This window comes from Drosophila elegans, unplaced genomic scaffold (genome assembly GCF_018152505.1).
Source record: "Drosophila elegans isolate 14027-0461.03 unplaced genomic scaffold, ASM1815250v1 contig_416, whole genome shotgun sequence".
Classification (NCBI taxonomy): domain Eukaryota; kingdom Metazoa; phylum Arthropoda; class Insecta; order Diptera; family Drosophilidae; genus Drosophila; species Drosophila elegans.
Window position 1 is genome coordinate 11,246 of NW_024545803.1, and position 24,044 is coordinate 35,289.

The following is a 24,044-nucleotide window of genomic DNA, read 5'->3' on the forward strand; positions in this document are numbered from 1 at the left end:
GGGGAGGAAAAGAAACTAACAAGGATTTTCTTAGTAGCGGCGAGCGAAAAGAAATCAGTTCAGCACTAAGTCACTTTGTCTATATGGCAAATGTGAGATGCAGTGTATGGAGCGTCAATATTCTAGTATGAGAAATTAACGATTTAAGTCCTTCTTAAATGAGGCCATTTACCCATAGAGGGTGCCAGGCCCGTATAACGTTAATGATTACTAGATGATGTTTCCAAAGAGTCGTGTTGCTTGATAGTGCAGCACTAAGTGGGTGGTAAACTCCATCTAAAACTAAATATAACCATGAGACCGATAGTAAACAAGTACCGTGAGGGAAAGTTGAAAAGAACTCTGAATAGAGAGTTAAACAGTACGTGAAACTGCTTAGAGGTTAAGCCCGATGAACCTGAATATCCATTATGGAAAATTCATCATTAAAATTGTAATATTTAAACAATATTATGATAATAGTGTGCATTTTTTCCATATAAGGACATTGTAATCTATTAACATACAAAATTTATCATAAAATATGGCTTATAGTTTAATCCAATTAAAATGCTTGCGTTTTAACACAGATTAAATGTCATTAATTTGATAAAGTGTTGATAGATTTATATGAATACAGTGCGTTAATTTTTCGGAATTATATAATGGCATAATTATCATTGATTTTTGTGTTTATTATAAGCACTTGTATGATTAACAATGCGAAAGATTCAGGATACCTTCGGGACCCGTCTTGAAACACGGACCAAGGAGTCTAACATATGTGCAAGTTATTGGGATATAAACCTAATAGCGTAATTAACTTGACTAATAATGGGATTAGTTTTTAACTATTTATAGCTAATTAACACAATCCCGGGGCGTTCTATATAGTTATGTATAATGATATTTATATTATTTATGCCTCTAACTGGAACGTACCTTGAGCATATATGCTGTGACCCGAAAGATGGTGAACTATACTTGATCAGGTTGAAGTCAGGGGAAACCCTGATGGAAGACCGAAACAGTTCTGACGTGCAAATCGATTGTCAGAATTGAGTATAGGGGCGAAAGACCAATCGAACCATCTAGTAGCTGGTTCCTTCCGAAGTTTCCCTCAGGATAGCTGGTGCATTTTAATGTTATATAAAATAATCGGTTACGTGAAAAGTAGACGGAATAAGGACCTTAAAAGTGAATTGCCTGAAAGGGTTCTCATTTGGGAACAATTTGGTGCGTTTTTCGTGTTTGTGCGTTGCATATTTTTCGAGAAAATCAAGTTTTTCGTTTGGAAATTTTCCACGTGGTAGAAAGAGAAGGGCTGTGCGGAGTCAACTAGTGAACTAGTGAACTAGTGAGCTGGTGAGCTGGTGTGTGTCCAGGATATTATCGAATTCTGCCACCTCGTTGACTGGGTCGATTTATCGGCCATTGGTCAGTGTCCAAACTTGTATGTGTCCGGGATAATTTCGGATTCTGCCACCTCGTTGACTGGGTCGACTATCGGCCATTGGACAGTGTACAAACTTGTGTGTCCGGGATATTTTCAGAGTTTTCCCCCTCGCTGGCTGGATCAAGTATTGACTATTGGTAAGCGTACAAACTAATTAAAAGTCAGAGAAAGTCAGGTAGATGGCATCGGCGCCCACTCCAGAGGGTGCCAATATGGAGCTGTCAGACAGCGAAATAAGCGCGGGCAGTCGGGCAAGCAGTGCCAATAGAGGTCGCTCTAAAGGCAAGCGAACTAAGGCGCCGCCGAGGTCAGCCTCGCAGGCGAAGGTCGCTGCTAAGCGCGGTAAGATGGGTTTTATGGAACCGGACTTGGAGGAGACGCTTTCCTCACTTGAGGGGCCGTCATCATCCAAGGCTACCGCCGTTGCTTTTGGTGCCAGTATTGCTGCAAAAGCTGCAACCAGTGCTGCAGCTGTTGAAGCTGTTGAAGATGTTGAAGCTGTTGTTGCCCCCCTCGTGCTGCCCATGCAGCCGCTGCTGCTGAATCTGTTGTTCCCGCTGCGCCCACTGCTGCTAAATCGAAACTTAAGCATCGCCTTGATGCTACTTCGAGGATCGCGAGCGAGCTTTCCCAAATAAGGGATGAGTTCGTGACGAATGTTGTGTCGGCAAAGTTGAACGCCGTGCAGGCTAGCGCAATGATGCGTAGCCTGAATAGGTACGAGGAGATGGTGTTTTCGCTGGCAACGCGTAACGCCGTCCTCGAGGAGATGAGTAAGCAGCAATCGCTTGCACCTCCTACGCCCGTTGTTGCGCCAGCTGTGGTCTCCTTGCCGCCTACCGGGTATGCAGCTGCGTATCCGAGCCTACCGGTGCCGCACGCTGCTCCGGTTCCTGCGCCGAGGAAGCCTCGCGAGACTTGGTCTGCTGTTGTTGTCAGCAAAGACCCGGGTGTCACGGGTAGCCAGGTAGCGGATAAGGTGCGCAAGGAGATTGCCCCTACGCTCGGTGTTCGCCTGCACGAGGTGAGAGGGCTTGCGCGTGGCGGTGCCATAATCCGCACCCCCTCGTCAGGAGAAATTCGTAAGGTTGTCGCAAGCAAGAGGTTCGGCGAAGTTGGCCTGGAGGTTAAACAGAACCCTACGCAGCGACCTAGAGTAGTGGTGAACAATGTAGACACGGCTACGACACCAGCCGAGTTTATGAAGGAGCTCTTCAAGAACAATTTCGCCGAAGTGATGGACTTGGCTGCGTTTGAAAAGGCGGTGCACCTGGAGAAGCCGTGGACTGCAGCTGATGGCGCCACAGTAAATGTGACGCTTGAGGTGAATGCCATTGCTTTGGAGATCCTGGACGGAGGCAAGGCGTATATCGGCTGGTTTGCCTATAACTGCCGAGCGCTGGTGCGTACTTACGCGTGCCACAGATGCGTTGGCTTTGACCACAAAGTCGCGCAGTGCCGATACAAGGAGAATGTGTGCCGCCAGTGCGGACAGGCCGGCCACAGTGCGCGAGGCTGCACCAATCCGACGGACTGCCGGAATTGCCGCTTCAAGGGCTACCCGTCGGGGCATCATATGCTCTCGCCGGGTTGTCCTGTGTATGCGGCGGTGCTGGCGAGGGTGAATGCTAGACATTAATGTTTAGCTTCATCCAAGCAAACTGTGGTCGTGGCGAAGTTGCGATGTCCGACGCTCTAGTCAGAATGCGACAGTCAAATTGCCTGTTCGCACTGCTACAGGAGCCGTACCTCGGAGCCGAGTTTTTGGGAAGGCTGCCCGCAGGGCAAAGGGTCTTTTCGAATCCGAGTGGAGATGCAGCCATTGCTGTGGACCATCACGATGCCATCTGCATGCCAGTGGAGCCCCTCACCACGGAGTTTGGCGTATGCGTGAGGCTGCAAGGGAGTTTTGGCTCAATCTTCCTTTGCTCCGCATACTGCCGGTTCGGTTTTCCGCTAGAGCCGTACCTCAGGTATATGGATGCGTTTCTGCTGCAGGCCAGCAGAACTCCCGCAATCCTTGGACTGGATGCGAATGCAGCATCCCCCATGTGGTTTAGCAAACTCTCTCACTTTGCTGAGAGACACGCTAACTACTCTCGGGGTGAGCTGTTGTGTGAGTGGATACTGGAGAAGGGAGCCATCGCCCTTAACCAGCCTAGCGAGGTATACACGTTCAATAACATGAGAGGATTCCACAGCGATATTGACGTGACAATTGCCAACAATGCAGCGAATATGTGGGCCACATATGAATGGAGAGTGGACGAGTGGGGGCCAAGTGACCACAACATTATTTATGTTGAGGCCACCTTGACCACCACTAACGCGATCGAGGGTGTACCTCCTGTGCCGTCCTGGAACTTCTCCAATGCACGTTGGCGATTGTTCGAACAGGAGATAGTGAGGAGAGCAGCCGAAATTCCGGAAGAACTTTTTGAATCGCCGTTGGACGACCAGGTTTCGACCTTGCGGCAGATTGTCCACGATGTGTGCGATCTTGCCCTGGGCCGAAGGACACCTGGACAACCGAGGAGAAGAGTGGGCTGGTGGACCGCTGACCTTAGCGCAGGGCGCCGCAGAGTCAGGAGACTCCGACGCCGTGTACAGGATGCTCGCCGTCGTGGAGACGTGGACGAGATTGAGCGGCTTGTGATCGAGTTGAGGCTTGCCTCAGCCGATTACAAAAAGCTCATCCTGAACACTAAGGAGGACCACTGGAGACGCTTTGTTGGAGAGAATTCGCACGATCCCTGGGGGCGTGTCTACAAGATTTGCCGAGGTCGAAAACGGACGGAGATTGGGTGCCTGCGTGTAAATGGCGAGCTGGTCACTGATTGGGGTGACTGTGCGCGAGTGCTCCTTCGTAACTTTTTCCCAGTTGCGGAGTCTGATGCACCGATTGCCTTACCGCAGGATGTCCCACCGACCCTTGAAGTGGCCGAGATTGCTGCTTGTGTCGCCAAGCTGAAGAGCAGACGCTCTCCCGGCATGGATGGCATCAACGGCACAATCTGCAAGGCAGTCTGGCGCGCCATTCCTGAGCACCTAACGGCGTTGTTTTCCCGCTGTATTCGGTTGGGGTACTTTCCCAGTGAGTGGAAGTGTCCACGTGTAGTGGCACTGCTCAAGGGACCCAACAAGGATAAATGTGAGCCATCTTCCTATCGGGGGATCTGCTTGCTTCCAGTTTTTGGAAAGGTGCTCGAGGCCATCATGGTTAATCGTGTGAAAGAAGTTCTTCCGGAAGGATGCAGATGGCAGTTCGGTTTTCGCCAAGGACGATGTGTGGAGGATGCTTGGAGACACGTTATGAGCAGCGTCCGTGCCTCCCCGGCAGTATACGTGCTCGGGATCTTCGTGGACTTCAAAGGAGCATTTGACAACGTCGAATGGAGCGCTGCGCTGCGCCAGCTAGATACCCTGGGATGCCGAGAAATGAGCTTGTGGCAGAGCTTTTTCTCCGGCCGGGGCGCAACGATCAAAAGCAGTTATGGGACAGTCAATGTCTCTGTAACTAGAGGTTGCCCGCAGGGGTCAATCAGTGGCCCATTCATATGGGACATTCTGATGGATGTACTGCTACAGCGCCTTGAGCCGTACTGCACTTTGAGTGCGTACGCGGATGATCTGTTGCTACTCGTCGAAGGAAACAGTCGAAGAAATCTAGAGGAAAAAGGAGCGCAACTGATGTCCATCGTAGAAACGTGGGGAGTGGAAATTGGCGTTGCCGTTTCCACCAGCAAGACGGTCATAATGCTGTTAAAAGGTTCCCTTAACCGGAGTCCGTCGGTAAGATTTGCAGGAGCAAATCTACCATACGTTAGCAGCTGCCGGTACCTTGGCATCACAGTCAGCGAGCGCATGAGTTTTCTCAAGCACATCGTACTGCTGAAGGAGCGAATGACTGGAGTCGTTGGAGCATTGGCGCGTGTGCTTCGAGCTGACTGGGGATTCAGTCCTCGAGCCAGGCGGACCATATATGCCGGACTCATGGCGCCATGCGCGCTATTTGGTGCCTCGGTGTGGTACGCCACGGCAAGGCAAGTAGTCGCAAAAATGCGTCTAAATGCCTGCCAAAGGCTGATCCTACTTGGATGCCTTCCGGTATGCCGAACAGTGTCAACCCTGGCACTGCAGGTGCTTGCTGGAGCTCCCCCGTTTGATTTGGCTGCTATGAAAATAGCAGTCAAATACAAACTCAAACGTGGATACCCGCTGGAGGAGTACGACTGGACCTACGGCGAAGACCTCACAGGTCTAAGCTGGGAGCAACGAATGGTGCGGATAGACGATTGCCTACTGCTGGACTGGCAGGACAGATGGGACGATGTTGATGCACCAGGACGGGTGACCAACAAATTCGTACCAGATGTCAGGCTCATCTATCGGAATCCAAATTTTGGGTTCCCGATGCGTACGGGATTCTTGCTCACAGGGCACGGATCGTTCAATGCATTTCTGCACAGGAGAGCCCTCAGCGATACTGCCGCATGCTCATGTGGCGATCCAAATGAGGACTGGGAGCACATTTTATGTGCTTGTCCGTTATATGCAGACTTGCGCGACCTCGATGGACTTGGTGTGCGGCGCGTTGGCGAAAACTGGATATTCGAAGGAATTCTGGAGGACGAGGAGAGGATGCAGCGATTGACGGAGTTCGCTGAAGAGGTGTTCGACCGCAGGAGGGGCATTTAGCCCAACTTCCTTGCTGTGTGGTTAGCGGCGAAGAATTCTGCCACAGCTCGCCATTGCTTGTCGTAGGAGGCGACTAATTTGGCACTGGGGCACCCTATCCGGGCTTGTCGGAGCCAAAGGGGAGGGCCTACCGAGCCCTTAATTTCGGTACCACGGGTTGGGCAGTTCCAAGGCTGCCCATTGAGGTCGGCCCCCTTGTGGGAGTATCGTGGTGGCTGTGGTTGACACCCATATCGCGGGTAGAACTCTCGGGTTCGACGTGGAGTTGCGTTATACAACTCGGGTGCTGTGACCCATAGAGCAGTAGAGATTTTAGATGATCTCGCCCCTCAGCAAGGGGGAGTGTTTGCCCGACAAGTAAACACTCGAATTGACACCGGGGTGGTTGCTATGTACATAGCTATAGCTTCTAGTCCGGGGCGTTGGTCTGGCGCTTAATCTAGACACATGCACTATATACTCACTTGTGGGTGTGTTATGTACTCACTTGTGGGTGCATGATATATCAACTTGTGGGTATATTAGAGTGCCGTGGTTGTAATCCCTTCAGTGTGGAACACGCCACGTAAAATAAGTGTCGGAGAGATCTGATTTACACCTGTCCCTATCTACTATCTAGCGAAACCACAGCCAAGGGAACGGGCTTGGAATAATTAGCGGGGAAAGAAGACCCTTTTGAGCTTGACTCTAATCTGGCAGTGTAAGGAGACATAAGAGGTGTAGAATAAGTGGGAGATATTAGACCTCGGTTTGGTATCGCCAATGAAATACCACTACTCTTATTGTTTCCTTACTTACTTGATTAAATGGAACGTGTATCATTTCCTAGCCATTATACGGATATATTTATTATATCTTATGGTATTGGGTTTTGATGCAAGCTTCTTGATCAAAGTATCACGAGTTTGTTATATAATCGCAAACAAATTCTTTAATAAAAGGAGTGCATTTATGTATTTTTGATTTGAAAATTTGGTATAACTCCAATTACTCAGGTATGATCCAATTCAAGGACATTGCCAGGTAGGGAGTTTGACTGGGGCGGTACATCTCTCAAATAATAACGGAGGTGTCCCAAGGCCAGCTCAGTGCGGACAGAAACCACACATAGAGCAAAAGGGCAAATGCTGACTTGATCTCGGTGTTCAGTACACACAGGGACAGCAAAAGCTCGGCCTATCGATCCTTTTGGTTTAAAGAGTTTTTAACAAGAGGTGTCAGAAAAGTTACCATAGGGATAACTGGCTTGTGGCGGCCAAGCGTTCATAGCGACGTCGCTTTTTGATCCTTCGATGTCGGCTCTTCCTATCATTGTGAAGCAAAATTCACCAAGCGTTGGATTGTTCACCCATGCAAGGGAACGTGAGCTGGGTTTAGACCGTCGTGAGACAGGTTAGTTTTACCCTACTAATGACAAAACGTTGTTGCGACAGCATTCCTGCGTAGTACGAGAGGAACCGCAGGTACGGACCAATGGCACAATACTTGTTCGAGCGAACAGTGGTATGACGCTACGTCCGTTGGATTATGCCTGAACGCCTCTAAGGTCGTATCCGTGCTGGACTGCAATGATAAATAAGGGGCAATTTGCATTGTATGGCTTTCTAAACCATTTAAAGTTTATAATTTATTTTATGAACGACAATGGATGTGATGCCAATGTAATTTGTAACATAGTAAATTGGGAGGATCTTCGATCACCTGATGCCGCGCTAGTTACATATAAAAACATTATTTAATACAATGACAAAGCCTAGAATCAATTGTAAACGACTTTTGTAACAGGCAAGGTGTTGTAAGTGGTTGAGCAGCTGCCATACTGCGATCCACTGAAGCTTATCCTTTGCTTGATGATTCGATAATAAATATATATATATATAATATATAACATAATCAATTTAAATTATCATCATATATGTTTGATAGTTTTTGTTGTTATATATTATTTATATATTTTATTAGGAGGAGGAGGTTAAATATGATATGGATTAGATATAACCTAATTAAACAGGTAGCCAAATGCATCGTCATCTTAATAGTGACGCGAATGTGTGATATTATATATCTTAAGAGTATAAGTCACATACAGTAGCCTAATGTTCTATCGTCATCTATTTAGTGACGCAGATATAAATTGTCAAAATATAATAAGTCTTGCTTGATAGCAAAACTTATGTCTCTTATTAAAGGCAAATGAAATGATATCTATGCATATTAAAGAAGAAAGAATTATAAAGCCATATAAATAAACATATTTTAATATGAAAAATATGAATCTAAAAACTACACAAGTCTTTTTGGTAGCCAAATGAATCGTCATCTACTTAGTGACGCATATAATAAAATGTCAAATTAAAAGAGTCTTACTACAAGTCTTTTTGGTAGCCAAATGAATCGTCATTTACTTAGTGACGCATATAATAAAATGTCAAATTAAAAGAGTCTTACTACAAGTCCCTTTATTAAAGGCGGCAAATTAAACGGTATATATATTTATTTTAAATATATATATACAATTTGAAAAAAAACTAAAACGAAAAATTGCATACATATTAAAAAGACTTTTAATATGAAAAATACGAGCCTAAAAACTACAAGTCACTTATGGTAGCCAAATGCATCGTCATCTTAATAGTGACGCGAATGTGAAAACAAATGCCGAGTGCTGAAGTTCCAGGTAAGAGCTTAGATATTATATATCTTAGGACTATAAGTCACATACAGTAGCCAAATGAATCGTCATCTATTTAGTGACGCAGATATAAATTGTCAAAATATAATAAGTCTTGCTTGATAGCAAAACTAATGTCTCTTATTAAAGGCAAATGAAATGATATCTATGCATATTAAATAAGAAGAAAGAATTATTAATACAAGTCATTTTTGGTAGCCAAATGAATCGTCATCTTACTTAGTGACGCATATAAACAAATCTCAAATTAAAAGAGTCTTATTTATATTATAAATATATACAAATATACAAAAAAAAATGTTCCATATGAAAAATTTGAGTCTAAAAACTACAAGTCCCTTATGGTTGCCAAATGGAATCGTCATCTACTTAGTGACGCTGATAAAAAATTGTCAAAGTAACAAGATTTACTAAAAGTTTCGAATTAATAAATGAAATGAATATGAAATGAAATGAAATGAAATGGAATGGAATGGAATGAAATGAAATGAAATGAAATTTAATATATTTAATATTAAAAAAATATATCTATATTCATTTGGGTAAATTGAGAATATCCATACAATGGATTGCTTATAGTAAAGCAACAAAATATATGGGTATTTCTCAGAACATATAATATTAATATGATTTTGTGAATTCCTATAATAAATAACATTCATATATATGAAAATGTTATCATATATCAATATTATTGATATATTATATATGGAATGTATGGAAAATATAAAATATTCCTTCAATTTCCTCAAGCATATGGAGGAAATTCATATGAAGGCAGACTTTTAGTACTGTAAACACGCAGTTTAAAGACGGCGTGTCCAAAAAAAAAAAAGGGTTAACAACAAATATATGGGTATTTCTTCAGAACATATAAAATTAATATTTATATTGTGAATACCTATAATAAATAACATTCATATATATGAAAATGTTGTAATATATCAATATTATTGATATATTATATATGAAATGTATGGAAAATATAAAATATTCCTTCAATTTCCTCAAGTATATGGAGGAAATTCATATGAAGGGAGACTTTTAGTACTGTAAACATGCAGTTTAAAGACGGCGTGTCCAAAAACATATATAGGGTAGTGCCTGTTGGCTGGCAACCAAATATATGGGTATTTCTCAGAACATATAAAATTAATATTATATTGTGAATACCTATAATAAATAACATTCATATATATGAAAATGTTGTAATATATCAATATTATTGATATATTATATATGAAATGTATGGAAAATATAAAATATTCCTTCAATTTCCTCAAGTATATGGAGGAAATTCATATGAAGGGAGACTTTTAGTACTGTAAACATGCAGTTTAAAGACGGCGTGTCCAAAAACATATATAGGGTAGTGCCTGTTGGCTGGCAACCAAATATATGGGTATTTCTCAGAACATATATAATTAATATTATATTGTGAATACCTATAATAAATAACATTCATATATATGAAAATGTTGTAATAAATCAATATTATTGATATAATATATATGAAATGTATGGAAAATGTGAAACATATCGATATTGATCAATATTAGTTGAGATATCCCATATGTTGGGTGGCAAATAGAATTGAAAATACCCGATTTCAAGACAACGTGTCGAAAAACACATATAGGATGGTCAGTGGTTGTCCATCTATAGTTGAACAAAATTTATGATATCCATATAATTTTGTCAATTTAATAGCAAAATTAAATATTTTCCGTATGTTTTGTATCTTGATTCTTGCGAATACGAGACTTGGCTTGATACGGTTAATATTAAGTGTCATCACTTTTTAGATAATAATGTTGAAAACGAAAGCCAAGGTTGTATATATTATTATATGGCAACAATTGTTTTCCGACCTTTATCGTTAATCTAATTCAGGCTAATGTTATTATTAGTGCTGTTGTTATATATATTATATATATATTATAAATGTTTCATATGCGCTCGGTTTTATGTGATATATTACCAGAGAGTTATATGGAAATGATAGATTTTAAATTTATCATAAAAATACAAATGATTTAACTCAATATTTATATTGGTTAATCAAAAATAATTGGTACATGTGTGAAATATATATGTATGGCGAAATAAAATGATATTTTAAAATGAAATATGTAAATATGAATTATATTATAGAATTATATATGAAAAAATTCTAGTTACTGTGGGCAAACGTGGCGTGTAACAAATATAAAGAATTTTAAAACGATTATGAAGCTAAACAAAGATAGCCATATTCGTATCAAGATTATTTTCCTCCCTCCTAAATGCAATTTAAAGAAAAATACTCTATAATAAATTTTGTATTACTAATTTCTATTTTAAAAAATATGAAAGTAATATGAATTAAAAACATTATTCTGGTTGATCCTGCCAGTAGTTATATGCTTGTCTCAAAGATTAAGCCATGCATGTCTAAGTACACACGAATTAAAAGTGAAACCGCAAAAGGCTCATTATATCAGTTATGGTTCCTTAGATCGTTAACAGTTACTTGGATAACTGTGGTAATTCTAGAGCTAATACATGCAATTAAAACATGAACCTTATGGGACATGTGCTTTTATTAGGCTAAAACCAAGCGATCGCAAGATCGTTATACTGGTTGAACTCTAGATAACATGCAGATCGTATGGTCTTGTACCGACGACAGATCTTTCAAATGTCTGCCCTATCAACTTTTGATGGTAGTATCTAGGACTACCATGGTTGCAACGGGTAACGGGGAATCAGGGTTCGATTCCGGAGAGGGAGCCTGAGAAACGGCTACCACATCTAAGGAAGGCAGCAGGCGCGTAAATTACCCACTCCCAGCTCGGGGAGGTAGTGACGAAAAATAACAATACAGGACTCATATCCGAGGCCCTGTAATTGGAATGAGTACACTTTAAATCCTTTAACAAGGACCAATTGGAGGGCAAGTCTGGTGCCAGCAGCCGCGGTAATTCCAGCTCCAATAGCGTATATTAAAGTTGTTGCGGTTAAAACGTTCGTAGTTGAACTTGTGCTTCATACGGGTAGTACAACTTACAATTGTGGTTAGTACTATACCTTTATGTATGTAAGCGTATTACCGGTGGAGTTCTTATATATGTTTAAATACTTGTATTTTTTCATATGTTCCTCCTATTTAAAAACCTGCATTAGTGCTCTTAAACGAGTGTTATTGTGGGCCGGTACAATTACTTTGAACAAATTAGAGTGCTTAAAGCAGGCTTCAAATGCCTGAATATTCTGTGCATGGGATAATGAAATAAGACCTCTGTTCTGCTTTCATTGGTTTTCAGATCAAGAGGTAATGATTAATAGAAGCAGTTTGGGGGCATTAGTATTACGACGCGAGAGGTGAAATTCTTGGACCGTCGTAAGACTAACTTAAGCGAAAGCATTTGCCAAAGATGTTTTCATTAATCAAGAACGAAAGTTAGAGGTTCGAAGGCGATCAGATACCGCCCTAGTTCTAACCATAAACGATGCCAGCTAGCAATTGGGTGTAGCTACTTTTATGGCTCTCTCAGTCGCTTCCCGGGAAACCAAAGCTTTTGGGCTCCGGGGGAAGTATGGTTGCAAAGCTGAAACTTAAAGGAATTGACGGAAGGGCACCACCAGGAGTGGAGCCTGCGGCTTAATTTGACTCAACACGGGAAAACTTACCAGGTCCGAACATAAGTGTGTAAGACAGATTGATAGCTCTTTCTCGAATCTATGGGTGGTGGTGCATGGCCGTTCTTAGTTCGTGGAGTGATTTGTCTGGTTAATTCCGATAACGAACGAGACTCAAATATATTAAATAGATATCTTCAGGATTATGGTGTTGAAGCTTATATAGCCTTCATTCATGGTGGCAGTAAAATGTTTATTGTGTTTGAATGTGTTTATATAAGTGGAGCCGTACCTGTTGGTTTGTCCCATTATAAGGACACTAGCTTCTTAAATGGACAAATTGCGTCTAGCAATAATGAGATTGAGCAATAACAGGTCTGTGATGCCCTTAGATGTCCTGGGCTGCACCGCGCTACAATGAAAGTATCAACGTGTATTTCCTAGACCGAGAGGTCCGGGTAAACCGCTGAACCACTTTCATGCTTGGGATTGTGAACTGAAACTGTTCACATGAACTTGGAATTCCCAGTAAGTGTGAGTCATTAACTCGCATTGATTACGTCCCTGCCCTTTGTACACACCGCCCGTCGCTACTACCGATTGAATTATTTAGTGAGGTCTCCGGACGTGATCACTGTGACGCCTTGCGTGTTACGGTTGTTTCGCAAAAGTTGACCGAACTTGATTATTTAGAGGAAGTAAAAGTCGTAACAAGGTTTCCGTAGGTGAACCTGCGGAAGGATCATTATTGTATAATATCTTTACCGTTAACACAAAATTTTGTATTATTTAATAATACAAAAAAAAATAAATTTGCCAAAAAATATATTATATTATATAATCTATATATATATATATATATAAATATGTCAAAAAATATATCAAAAATATCTTATCTAATTTAAAGCGTTTTAATGAAAGAAAAGTATAGTCCTATGGACTTAAATAGCTCGAGCAAATGGTGTCCAATGCCGAGTAATTATTATGAGATATCAATTACGAGTCGTGGGCGGAGGCTCTGATGTCCATAAAATAAAAATCGACCTGGCCAATCGATTAGAGATACAGATAGATAGAAGATATATATACGATATGTTAAATATATAATATATAATAGAATATAATATAATTACTTTGTGTGTATATGGACCATAATATACACGCGTTGCGCATATGTATTGTTCATCTAAGTTATGGGCATACATTGGTTAATGCAACAACCTAAAATATATAATGTTGTACCCGGTTAATAATCAGGTTAATGTTTTATATAAAATGCAATATATATCAAACTTAAATAGAAATAAAATGAAAAATGAAAATTGGTATTATATTGTTTATATGAAACTAAGACATTTCGCAACATTTATTTTAGGTATAAAAATACATTTATTGAAGGAATTGATATATGCCAGTAAAATGGTGTATTTTTAATTTCTTTCAATAAAAACACAATTGACGAAATTAAAAAAACAAATATTATAAAACTCTAAGCGGTGGATCACTCGGCTCATGGGTCGATGAAGAACGCAGCAAACTGTGCGTCATCGTGTGAACTGCAGGACACATGAACATCGACATTTTGAACGCATATCGCAGTCCATGCTGTTATGTACTTTAATTAATTTTATAGTGCTGCTTGGACTACATATGGTTGAGGGTTGTAAGACTATGCTAATTAAGTTGTTTATAAAATTTTTAAATAAAATTTATAAGCACATGGTATATTATTGGATAATTATTTATTATTCATAATATTAAAAAATATATGAAAAACATTAACTCACAATGGATGTGATAAACGAAGAAAAATATTTTCGTTTTCAATCAAATGATACTGAGAAATGTCTAGCATAAAAAATGTTGAAATATTTTTCATCTAGAATTGTCTCTTATTAATGATTAGAAATTCGAAAGCTATTGGAAATGTTATTGCTCTTCGTTGGTTCTTTATAATTATCGAATTTATAAAATGTTTTCTCATTATATTTAAAGAATTAATTAATAAAAAGTTATATACAACCTCAACTCATATGGGACTACCCCCTGAATTTAAGCATATTAATTAGGGGAGGAAAAGAAACTAACAAGGATTTTCTTAGTAGCGGCGAGCGAAAAGAAATCAGTTCAGCACTAAGTCACTTTGTCTATATGGCAAATGTGAGATGCAGTGTATGGAGCGTCAATATTCTAGTATGAGAAATTAACGATTTAAGTCCTTCTTAAATGAGGCCATTTACCCATAGAGGGTGCCAGGCCCGTATAACGTTAATGATTACTAGATGATGTTTCCAAAGAGTCGTGTTGCTTGATAGTGCAGCACTAAGTGGGTGGTAAACTCCATCTAAAACTAAATATAACCATGAGACCGATAGTAAACAAGTACCGTGAGGGAAAGTTGAAAAGAACTCTGAATAGAGAGTTAAACAGTACGTGAAACTGCTTAGAGGTTAAGCCCGATGAACCTGAATATCCATTATGGAAAATTCATCATTAAAATTGTAATATTTAAACAATATTATGATAATAGTGTGCATTTTTTCCATATAAGGACATTGTAATCTATTAACATACAAAATTTATCATAAAATATGGCTTATAGTTTAATCCAATTAAAATGCTTGCGTTTTAACACAGATTAAATGTCATTAATTTGATAAAGTGTTGATAGATTTATATGAATACAGTGCGTTAATTTTTCGGAATTATATAATGGCATAATTATCATTGATTTTTGTGTTTATTATAAGCACTTGTATGATTAACAATGCGAAAGATTCAGGATACCTTCGGGACCCGTCTTGAAACACGGACCAAGGAGTCTAACATATGTGCAAGTTATTGGGATATAAACCTAATAGCGTAATTAACTTGACTAATAATGGGATTAGTTTTTTAACTATTTATAGCTAATTAACACAATCCCGGGGCGTTCTATATAGTTATGTATAATGATATTTATATTATTTATGCCTCTAACTGGAACGTACCTTGAGCATATATGCTGTGACCCGAAAGATGGTGAACTATACTTGATCAGGTTGAAGTCAGGGGAAACCCTGATGGAAGACCGAAACAGTTCTGACGTGCAAATCGATTGTCAGAATTGAGTATAGGGGCGAAAGACCAATCGAACCATCTAGTAGCTGGTTCCTTCCGAAGTTTCCCTCAGGATAGCTGGTGCATTTTAATGTTATATAAAATAATCTTATCTGGTAAAGCGAATGATTAGAGGCCTTAGGGTCGAAACGATCTTAACCTATTCTCAAACTTTAAATGGGTAAGAACCTTAACTTTCTTGATATGAAGTTTAAGGTTATGATATAATGTGCCCAGTGGGCCACTTTTGGTAAGCAGAACTGGCGCTGTGGGATGAACCAAACGTAATGTTACGGTGCCCAAATTAACAACTCATGCAGATACCATGAAAGGCGTTGGTTGCTTAAAACAGCAGGACGGTGATCATGGAAGTCGAAATCCGCTAAGGAGTGTGTAACAACTCACCTGCCGAAGCAACTAGCCCTTAAAATGGATGGCGCTTAAGTTGTATACCTATACATTACCGCTAAAGTAGATGATTTATATTACTTGTAATATAAATTTTGAAACTTTAGTGAGTAGGAAGGTACAATGGTATGCGTAGAAGTGTTTGGCGTAAGCCTGCATGGAGCTGCCATTGGTACAGATCTTGGTGGTAGTAGCAAATAATCGAATGAGACCTTGGAGGACTGAAGTGGAGAAGGGTTTCGTGTGAACAGTGGTTGATCACGAGTTAGTCGGTCCTAAGTTCAAGGCGAAAGCCGAAAATTTTCAAGTAAAACAAAAAGCAAACTATTAAGAAACACAAATAATAATAAAAGGCAAAAATAATATACTTGAATAATTTTGAACGAAAGGGAATACGGTTCCAATTCCGTAACCTGTTGAGTATCCGTTTGTTATTAAATATGGGCCTCGTGCTCATCCTGGCAACAGGAACGACCATAAAGAAGCCGTCGAGAGATATCGGAAGAGTTTTCTTTTCTGTTTTATAGCCGTACTACCATGGAAGTCTTTCGCAGAGAGATATGGTAGATGGGCTAGAAGAGCATGACATATACTGTTGTGTCGATATTTTCTCCTCGGACCTTGAAAATTTATGGTGGGGACACGCAAACTTCTCAACAGGCCGTACCAATATCCGCAGCTGGTCTCCAAGGTGAAGAGTCTCTAGTCGATAGAATAATGTAGGTAAGGGAAGTCGGCAAATTAGATCCGTAACTTCGGGATAAGGATTGGCTCTGAAGATTGAGATAGTCGGGCTTGATTGGGAAACAATAACATGGTTTATGTGCTCGTTCTGGGTAAATAGAGTTTCTTTCATTTATGGAAGTTACTTGTTCCCCGGATAGTTTAGTTACGTAGCCAATTGTGGAACTTTCTTGCTAAAATTTTTAAGAATACTAATTGGGTCAAACCAATTAGTTCTTATTAATTATAACGATTATCAATTAACAATCAATTCAGAACTGGCACGGACTTGGGGAATCCGACTGTCTAATTAAAACAAAGCATTGTGATGGCCCTAGCGGGTGTTGACACAATGTGATTTCTGCCCAGTGCTCTGAATGTCAAAGTGAAGAAATTCAAGTAAGCGCGGGTCAACGGCGGGAGTAACTATGACTCTCTTAAGGTAGCCAAATGCCTCGTCATCTAATTAGTGACGCGCATGAATGGATTAACGAGATTCCTACTGTCCCTATCAGACGTGTTTTTCGTGCGCTCCGGTTGATTTTTCGATTTCGAGAGAAGTAGACGGAATAAATTCCTAAAAAGTGAATTTCCTGAAAGGGTTTCACCTGGAAAGTGCTTGGTGTGTTTTTCGCGATTGTGCATTGCGTATTTTCGCGGAAAATCGAGCTTTTCGTCTGGTAATTTTCCACTTGCGCCACGTGCGTTTTGGGAAAAGAGAGCGCGTCGCTCTCTGAGAGAGAACAGAGCTGTGCACAGCCAGCTGTCGAACAGCTGTTTAGCGGGTGTGTGTCCCGACTAATTTCGGAGTTGCCACCTCGTCTGCTGGATCGAGTATCGGATCTTGGTAAGTGTACAAGCTTATTGAGTCCGAGAAAAGGGCGATAGATGGCGTCGGTGCCCCCTCCAGAGGGCGCCAATATGGAGATGTCGGACAGCGACAAGAGTGCAAGCAGTCGGGCAAGCAGTGCTGCTAGAGGTAGAAGTCGCCCTAAAGGCAAGCGGACCAAGGCGCCGCCGGGGTCCGTTTCGCAGGCCAAGGTGGCTGCCATTCACGGTAGTATGGGCTTACCGGAGCCGGATTTTGATGAGGCGCTTTCCTCGCTTGAGGGACCGTCTACGTCCATGGAAGCCGCCATCGCCGCCACTCTCGCCAGAGTTGCAAACAGTGCTGCGGCTGTGGAAGATGTTGTTGCCCCCCCTCGTGCTGCTCAAGCCACCGGATTCGTTGTTCCTGCTGTGCCCACTGCCGCTAAGTCGATGGTCAAACATCGTATTGACGATTCGTCAACGGTCGCGAGTGAGCTCTCCCAAATAAGGGATGAGTTTGTGACCAATGTGGTGTCGCTGAAGTTGAACACTTCGCAGGCTAGCGCGATGATGCGTAGCCTGAATAGGTACGAGGAGATGGTGCTTTCGCTGGCAATGCGTAACGCCGTCCTCGAGGAGATGAGTAAGCGGCAATCGCTTGCTCCTCCTACGCCCGTTGTCGCGCCAGCTGTGGTCTCATTGCCGCCCACCGGATATGCAGCTGCGTATCCGAGCCTTCCGGTGCCGCATGCTGCTCCGGTTCCTGCGCCGAGGAAGCCTCGTGAGACTTGGTCTGCTGTTGTAGTCAGCAAGGACCCAAGCGTCACGGGCAACCAGGTTGCAGAGAAGGTGCGCAAGGAGATTGCCCCTACGCTTGGTGTTCGCCTGCACGAGGTGAGAGGGCTTGCGCGTGGCGGTGCCATAATCCGCACCCCCTCGTCAGGAGAAATAAAAAAGGTTGTCGCAAGCAAGAGGTTCGGCGAAGTTGGCCTGGAGGTGCAACAGAACCCTGCGCAGCGACCCAAAGTAGTGGTGAGCAACGTGGACACGGCCACGACGCCGGCTGACTTTATGAAGGAGCTGTATAAGAACAACTTCGCAGAAGTGATGGACTTGGCTGCGTTTGAAAAGGCGGTGCACCTGGAGAAGCCGTGGACTGCAGCTGATGGCGCCACAGTAAATGTGACGCTTGAGGTGAATGCCATTGCTTTGGAGATCCTGGACGGAGGCAAGGCGTATATCGGCTGGTTTGCCTATAACTGCCGAGCGCTGGTGCGTACTTACGCGTGCCACAGATGCGTTGGCTTTGACCACAAAGTCGCGCAGTGCCGATACAAGGAGAATGTGTGCCGCCAGTGCGGACAGGCCGGCCACAGTGCGCGAGGCTGCACCAATCCGACGGACTGCCGGAATTGCCGCTTCAAGGGCTACCCGTCGGGGCATCATATGCTCTCGCCGGGTTGTCCTGTGTATGCGGCGGTGCTGGCGAGGGTGAATGCTAGACATTAATGTTTAGCTTCATCCAAGCAAACTGTGGTCGTGGCGAAGTTGCGATGTCCGACGCTCTAGTCAGAATGCGACAGTCAAATTGCCTGTTCGCACTGCTACAGGAGCCGTACCTCGGAGCCGAGTTTTTGGGAAGGCTGCCCGCAGGGCAAAGGGTCTTTTCGAATCCGAGTGGAGATGCAGCCATTGCTGTGGACCATCACGATGCCATCTGCATGCCAGTGGAGCCCCTCACCACGGAGTTTGGCGTATGCGTGAGGCTGCAAGGGAGTTTTGGCTCAATCTTCCTTTGCTCCGCATACTGCCGGTTCGGTTTTCCGCTAGAGCCGTACCTCAGGTATATGGATGCGTTTCTGCTGCAGGCCAGCAGAACTCCCGCAATCCTTGGACTGGATGCGAATGCAGCATCCCCCATGTGGTTTAGCAAACTCTCTCACTTTGCTGAGAGACACGCTAACTACTCTCGGGGTGAGCTGTTGTGTGAGTGGATACTGGAGAAGGGAGCCATCGCCCTTAACCAGCCTAGCGAGGTATACACGTTCAATAACATGAGAGGATTCCACAGCGATATTGACGTGACAATTGCCAACAATGCAGCGAATATGTGGGCCACATATGAATGGAGAGTGGACGAGTGGGGGCCAAGTGACCACAACATTATTTATGTTGAGGCCACCTTGACCACCACTAACGCGATCGAGGGTGTACCTCCTGTGCCGTCCTGGAACTTCTCCAATGCACGTTGGCGATTGTTCGAACAGGAGATAGTGAGGAGAGCAGCTGAAATTCCGGAAGAACTTTTTGAATCGCCGTTGGACGACCAGGTTTCGACCTTGCGGCAGATTGTCCACGATGTGTGCGATCTTGCCCTGGGCCGAAGGACACCTGGACAACCGAGGAGAAGAGTGGGCTGGTGGACCGCTGACCTTAGCGCAGGGCGCCGCAGAGTCAGGAGACTCCGACGCCGTGTACAGGATGCTCGCCGTCGTGGAGACGTGGACGAGATTGAGCGGCTTGTGATCGAGTTGAGGCTTGCCTCAGCCGATTACAAAAAGCTCATCCTGAACACTAAGGAGGACCACTGGAGACGCTTTGTTGGAGAGAATTCGCACGATCCCTGGGGGCGTGTCTACAAGATTTGCCGAGGTCGAAAACGGACGGAGATTGGGTGCCTGCGTGTAAATGGCGAGCTGGTCACTGATTGGGGTGACTGTGCGCGAGTGCTCCTTCGTAACTTTTTCCCAGTTGCGGAGTCTGATGCACCGATTGCCTTACCGCAGGATGTCCCACCGACCCTTGAAGTGGCCGAGATTGCTGCTTGTGTCGCCAAGCTGAAGAGCAGACGCTCTCCCGGCATGGATGGCATCAACGGCACAATCTGCAAGGCAGTCTGGCGCGCCATTCCTGAGCACCTAACGGCGTTGTTTTCCCGCTGTATTCGGTTGGGGTACTTTCCCAGTGAGTGGAAGTGTCCACGTGTAGTGGCACTGCTCAAGGGACCCAACAAGGATAAATGTGAGCCATCTTCCTATCGGGGGATCTGCTTGCTTCCAGTTTTTGGAAAGGTGCTCGAGGCCATCATGGTTAATCGTGTGAAAGAAGTTCTTCCGGAAGGATGCAGATGGCAGTTCGGTTTTCGCCAAGGACGATGTGTGGAGGATGCTTGGAGACACGTTATGAGCAGCGTCCGTGCCTCCCCGGCAGTATACGTGCTCGGGATCTTCGTGGACTTCAAAGGAGCATTTGACAACGTCGAATGGAGCGCTGCGCTGCGCCAGCTAGATACCCTGGGATGCCGAGAAATGAGCTTGTGGCAGAGCTTTTCTCCGGCCGGGGCGCAACGATCAAAAGCAGTTATGGGACAGTCAATGTCTCTGTAACTAGAGGTTGCCCGCAGGGGTCAATCAGTGGCCCATTCATATGGGACATTCTGATGGATGTACTGCTACAGCGCCTTGAGCCGTACTGCACTTTGAGTGCGTACGCGGATGATCTGTTGCTACTCGTCGAAGGAAACAGTCGAAGAAATCTAGAGGAAAAAGGAGCGCAACTGATGTCCATCGTAGAAACGTGGGGAGTGGAAATTGGCGTTGCCGTTTCCACCAGCAAGACGGTCATAATGCTGTTAAAAGGTTCCCTTAACCGGAGTCCGTCGGTAAGATTTGCAGGAGCAAATCTACCATACGTTAGCAGCTGCCGGTACCTTGGCATCACAGTCAGCGAGCGCATGAGTTTTCTCAAGCACATCGTACTGCTGAAGGAGCGAATGACTGGAGTCGTTGGAGCTTTGGCGCGTGTGCTTCGAGCTGACTGGGGATTCAGTCCTCGAGCCAGGCGGACCATATATGCCGGACTCATGGCGCCATGCGCGCTATTTGGTGCCTCGGTGTGGTACGCCACGGCAAGGCAAGTAGTCGCAAAAATGCGTCTAAATGCCTGCCAAAGGCTGATCCTACTTGGATGCCTTCCGGTATGCCGAACAGTGTCAACCCTGGCACTGCAGGTGCTTGCTGGAGCTCCCCCGTTTGATTTGGCTGCTATGAAAATAGCAGTCAAATACAAACTCAAACGTGGATACCCGCTGGAGGAGTACGACTGGACCTACGGCGAAGACCTCACAGGTCTAAGCTGGGAGCAACGAATGGTGCGGATAGACGATTGCCTACTGCTGGACTGGCAGGACAGATGGGACGATGTTGATGCACCAGGACGGGTGACCAACAAATTCGTACCAGATGTCAGGCTCATCTATCGGAATCCAAATTTTGGGTTCCCGATGCGTACGGGATTCTTGCTCACAGGGCACGGATCGTTCAATGCATTTCTGCACAGGAGAGCCCTCAGCGATACTGCCGCATGCTCATGTGGCGATCCAAATGAGGACTGGGAGCACATTTTATGTGCTTGTCCGTTATATGCAGACTTGCGCGACCTCGATGGACTTGGTGTGCGGCGCGTTGGCGAAAACTGGATATTCGAAGGAATTCTGGAGGACGAGGAGAGGATGCAGCGATTGACGGAGTTCGCTGAAGAGGTGTTCGACCGCAGGAGGGGCATTTAGCCCAACTTCCTTGCTGTGTGGTTAGCGGCGAAGAATTCTGCCACAGCTCGCCATTGCTTGTCGTAGGAGGCGACTAATTTGGCACTGGGGCACCCTATCCGGGCTTGTCGGAGCCAAAGGGGAGGGCCTACCGAGCCCTTAATTTCGGTACCACGGGTTGGGCAGTTCCAAGGCTGCCCATTGAGGTCGGCCCCCTTGTGGGAGTATCGTGGTGGCTGTGGTTGACACCCATATCGCGGGTAGAACTCTCGGGTTCGACGTGGAGTTGCGTTATACAACTCGGGTGCTGTGACCCATAGAGCAGTAGAGATTTTAGATGATCTCGCCCCTCAGCAAGGGGGAGTGTTTGCCCGACAAGTAAACACTCGAATTGACACCGGGGTGGTTGCTATGTACATAGCTATAGCTTCTAGTCCGGGGCGTTGGTCTGGCGCTTAATCTAGACACATGCACTATATACTCACTTGTGGGTGTGTTATGTACTCACTTGTGGGTGCATGATATATCAACTTGTGGGTATATTAGAGTGCCGTGGTTGTAATCCCTTCAGTGTGGAACACGCCACGTAAAATAAGTGTCGGAGAGATCTGATTTACACCTGTCCCTATCTACTATCTAGCGAAACCACAGCCAAGGGAACGGGCTTGGAATAATTAGCGGGGAAAGAAGACCCTTTTGAGCTTGACTCTAATCTGGCAGTGTAAGGAGACATAAGAGGTGTAGAATAAGTGGGAGATATTAGACCTCGGTTTGGTATCGCCAATGAAATACCACTACTCTTATTGTTTCCTTACTTACTTGATTAAATGGAACGTGTATCATTTCCTAGCCATTATACGGATATATTTATTATATCTTATGGTATTGGGTTTTGATGCAAGCTTCTTGATCAAAGTATCACGAGTTTGTTATATAATCGCAAACAAATTCTTTAATAAAAGGAGTGCATTTATGTATTTTTGATTTGAAAATTTGGTATAACTCCAATTACTCAGGTATGATCCAATTCAAGGACATTGCCAGGTAGGGAGTTTGACTGGGGCGGTACATCTCTCAAATAATAACGGAGGTGTCCCAAGGCCAGCTCAGTGCGGACAGAAACCACACATAGAGCAAAAGGGCAAATGCTGACTTGATCTCGGTGTTCAGTACACACAGGGACAGCAAAAGCTCGGCCTATCGATCCTTTTGGTTTAAAGAGTTTTTAACAAGAGGTGTCAGAAAAGTTACCATAGGGATAACTGGCTTGTGGCGGCCAAGCGTTCATAGCGACGTCGCTTTTTGATCCTTTGATGTCGGCTCTTCCTATCATTGTGAAGCAAAATTCACCAAGCGTTGGATTGTTCACCCATGCAAGGGAACGTGAGCTGGGTTTAGACCGTCGTGAGACAGGTTAGTTTTACCCTACTAATGACAAAACGTTGTTGCGACAGCATTCCTGCGTAGTACGAGAGGAACCGCAGGTACGGACCAATGGCACAATACTTGTTCGAGCGAACAGTGGTATGACGCTACGTCCGTTGGATTATGCCTGAACGCCTCTAAGGTCGTATCCGTGCTGGACTGCAATGATAAATAAGGGGCAATTTGCATTGTATGGCTTTCTAAACCATTTAAAGTTTATAATTTATTTTATGAACGACAATGGATGTGATGCCAATGTAATTTGTAACATAGTAAATTGGGAGGATCTTCGATCACCTGATGCCGCGCTAGTTACATATAAAAACATTATTTAATACAATGACAAAGCCTAGAATCAATTGTAAACGACTTTTGTAACAGGCAAGGTGTTGTAAGTGGTTGAGCAGCTGCCATACTGCGATCCACTGAAGCTTATCCTTTGCTTGATGATTCGATAATAAATATATATATATATAATATATAACATAATCAATTTAAATTATCATCATATATGTTTGATAGTTTTTGTTGTTATATATTATTTATATATTTTATTAGGAGGAGGAGGTTAAATATGATATGGATTA

General features: G+C 43.7%; 2 non-coding genes and 1 pseudogene across 2 annotated transcripts; all 3 read left to right on the forward strand.

The window, feature by feature from the left end:
- The first annotated feature begins 11,200 nt into the window (after nt 1–11,200).
- Nucleotides 11,201–13,194, forward strand: LOC121467490. The gene has a single exon (XR_005977543.1). It is a non-coding gene; the product is annotated as a small subunit ribosomal RNA (ribosomal RNA).
- A 737-nt stretch (nt 13,195–13,931) lies between these two features.
- LOC121467492 lies at nt 13,932–14,110 on the forward strand. The gene has a single exon (XR_005977544.1). It is a non-coding gene; the product is annotated as a 5.8S ribosomal RNA (ribosomal RNA).
- Nucleotides 14,111–14,465: 355 nt separating this feature from the next.
- Nucleotides 14,466–23,912, forward strand: LOC121467491 (annotated as a pseudogene).
- Nucleotides 23,913–24,044: the final 132 nt, after the last annotated feature.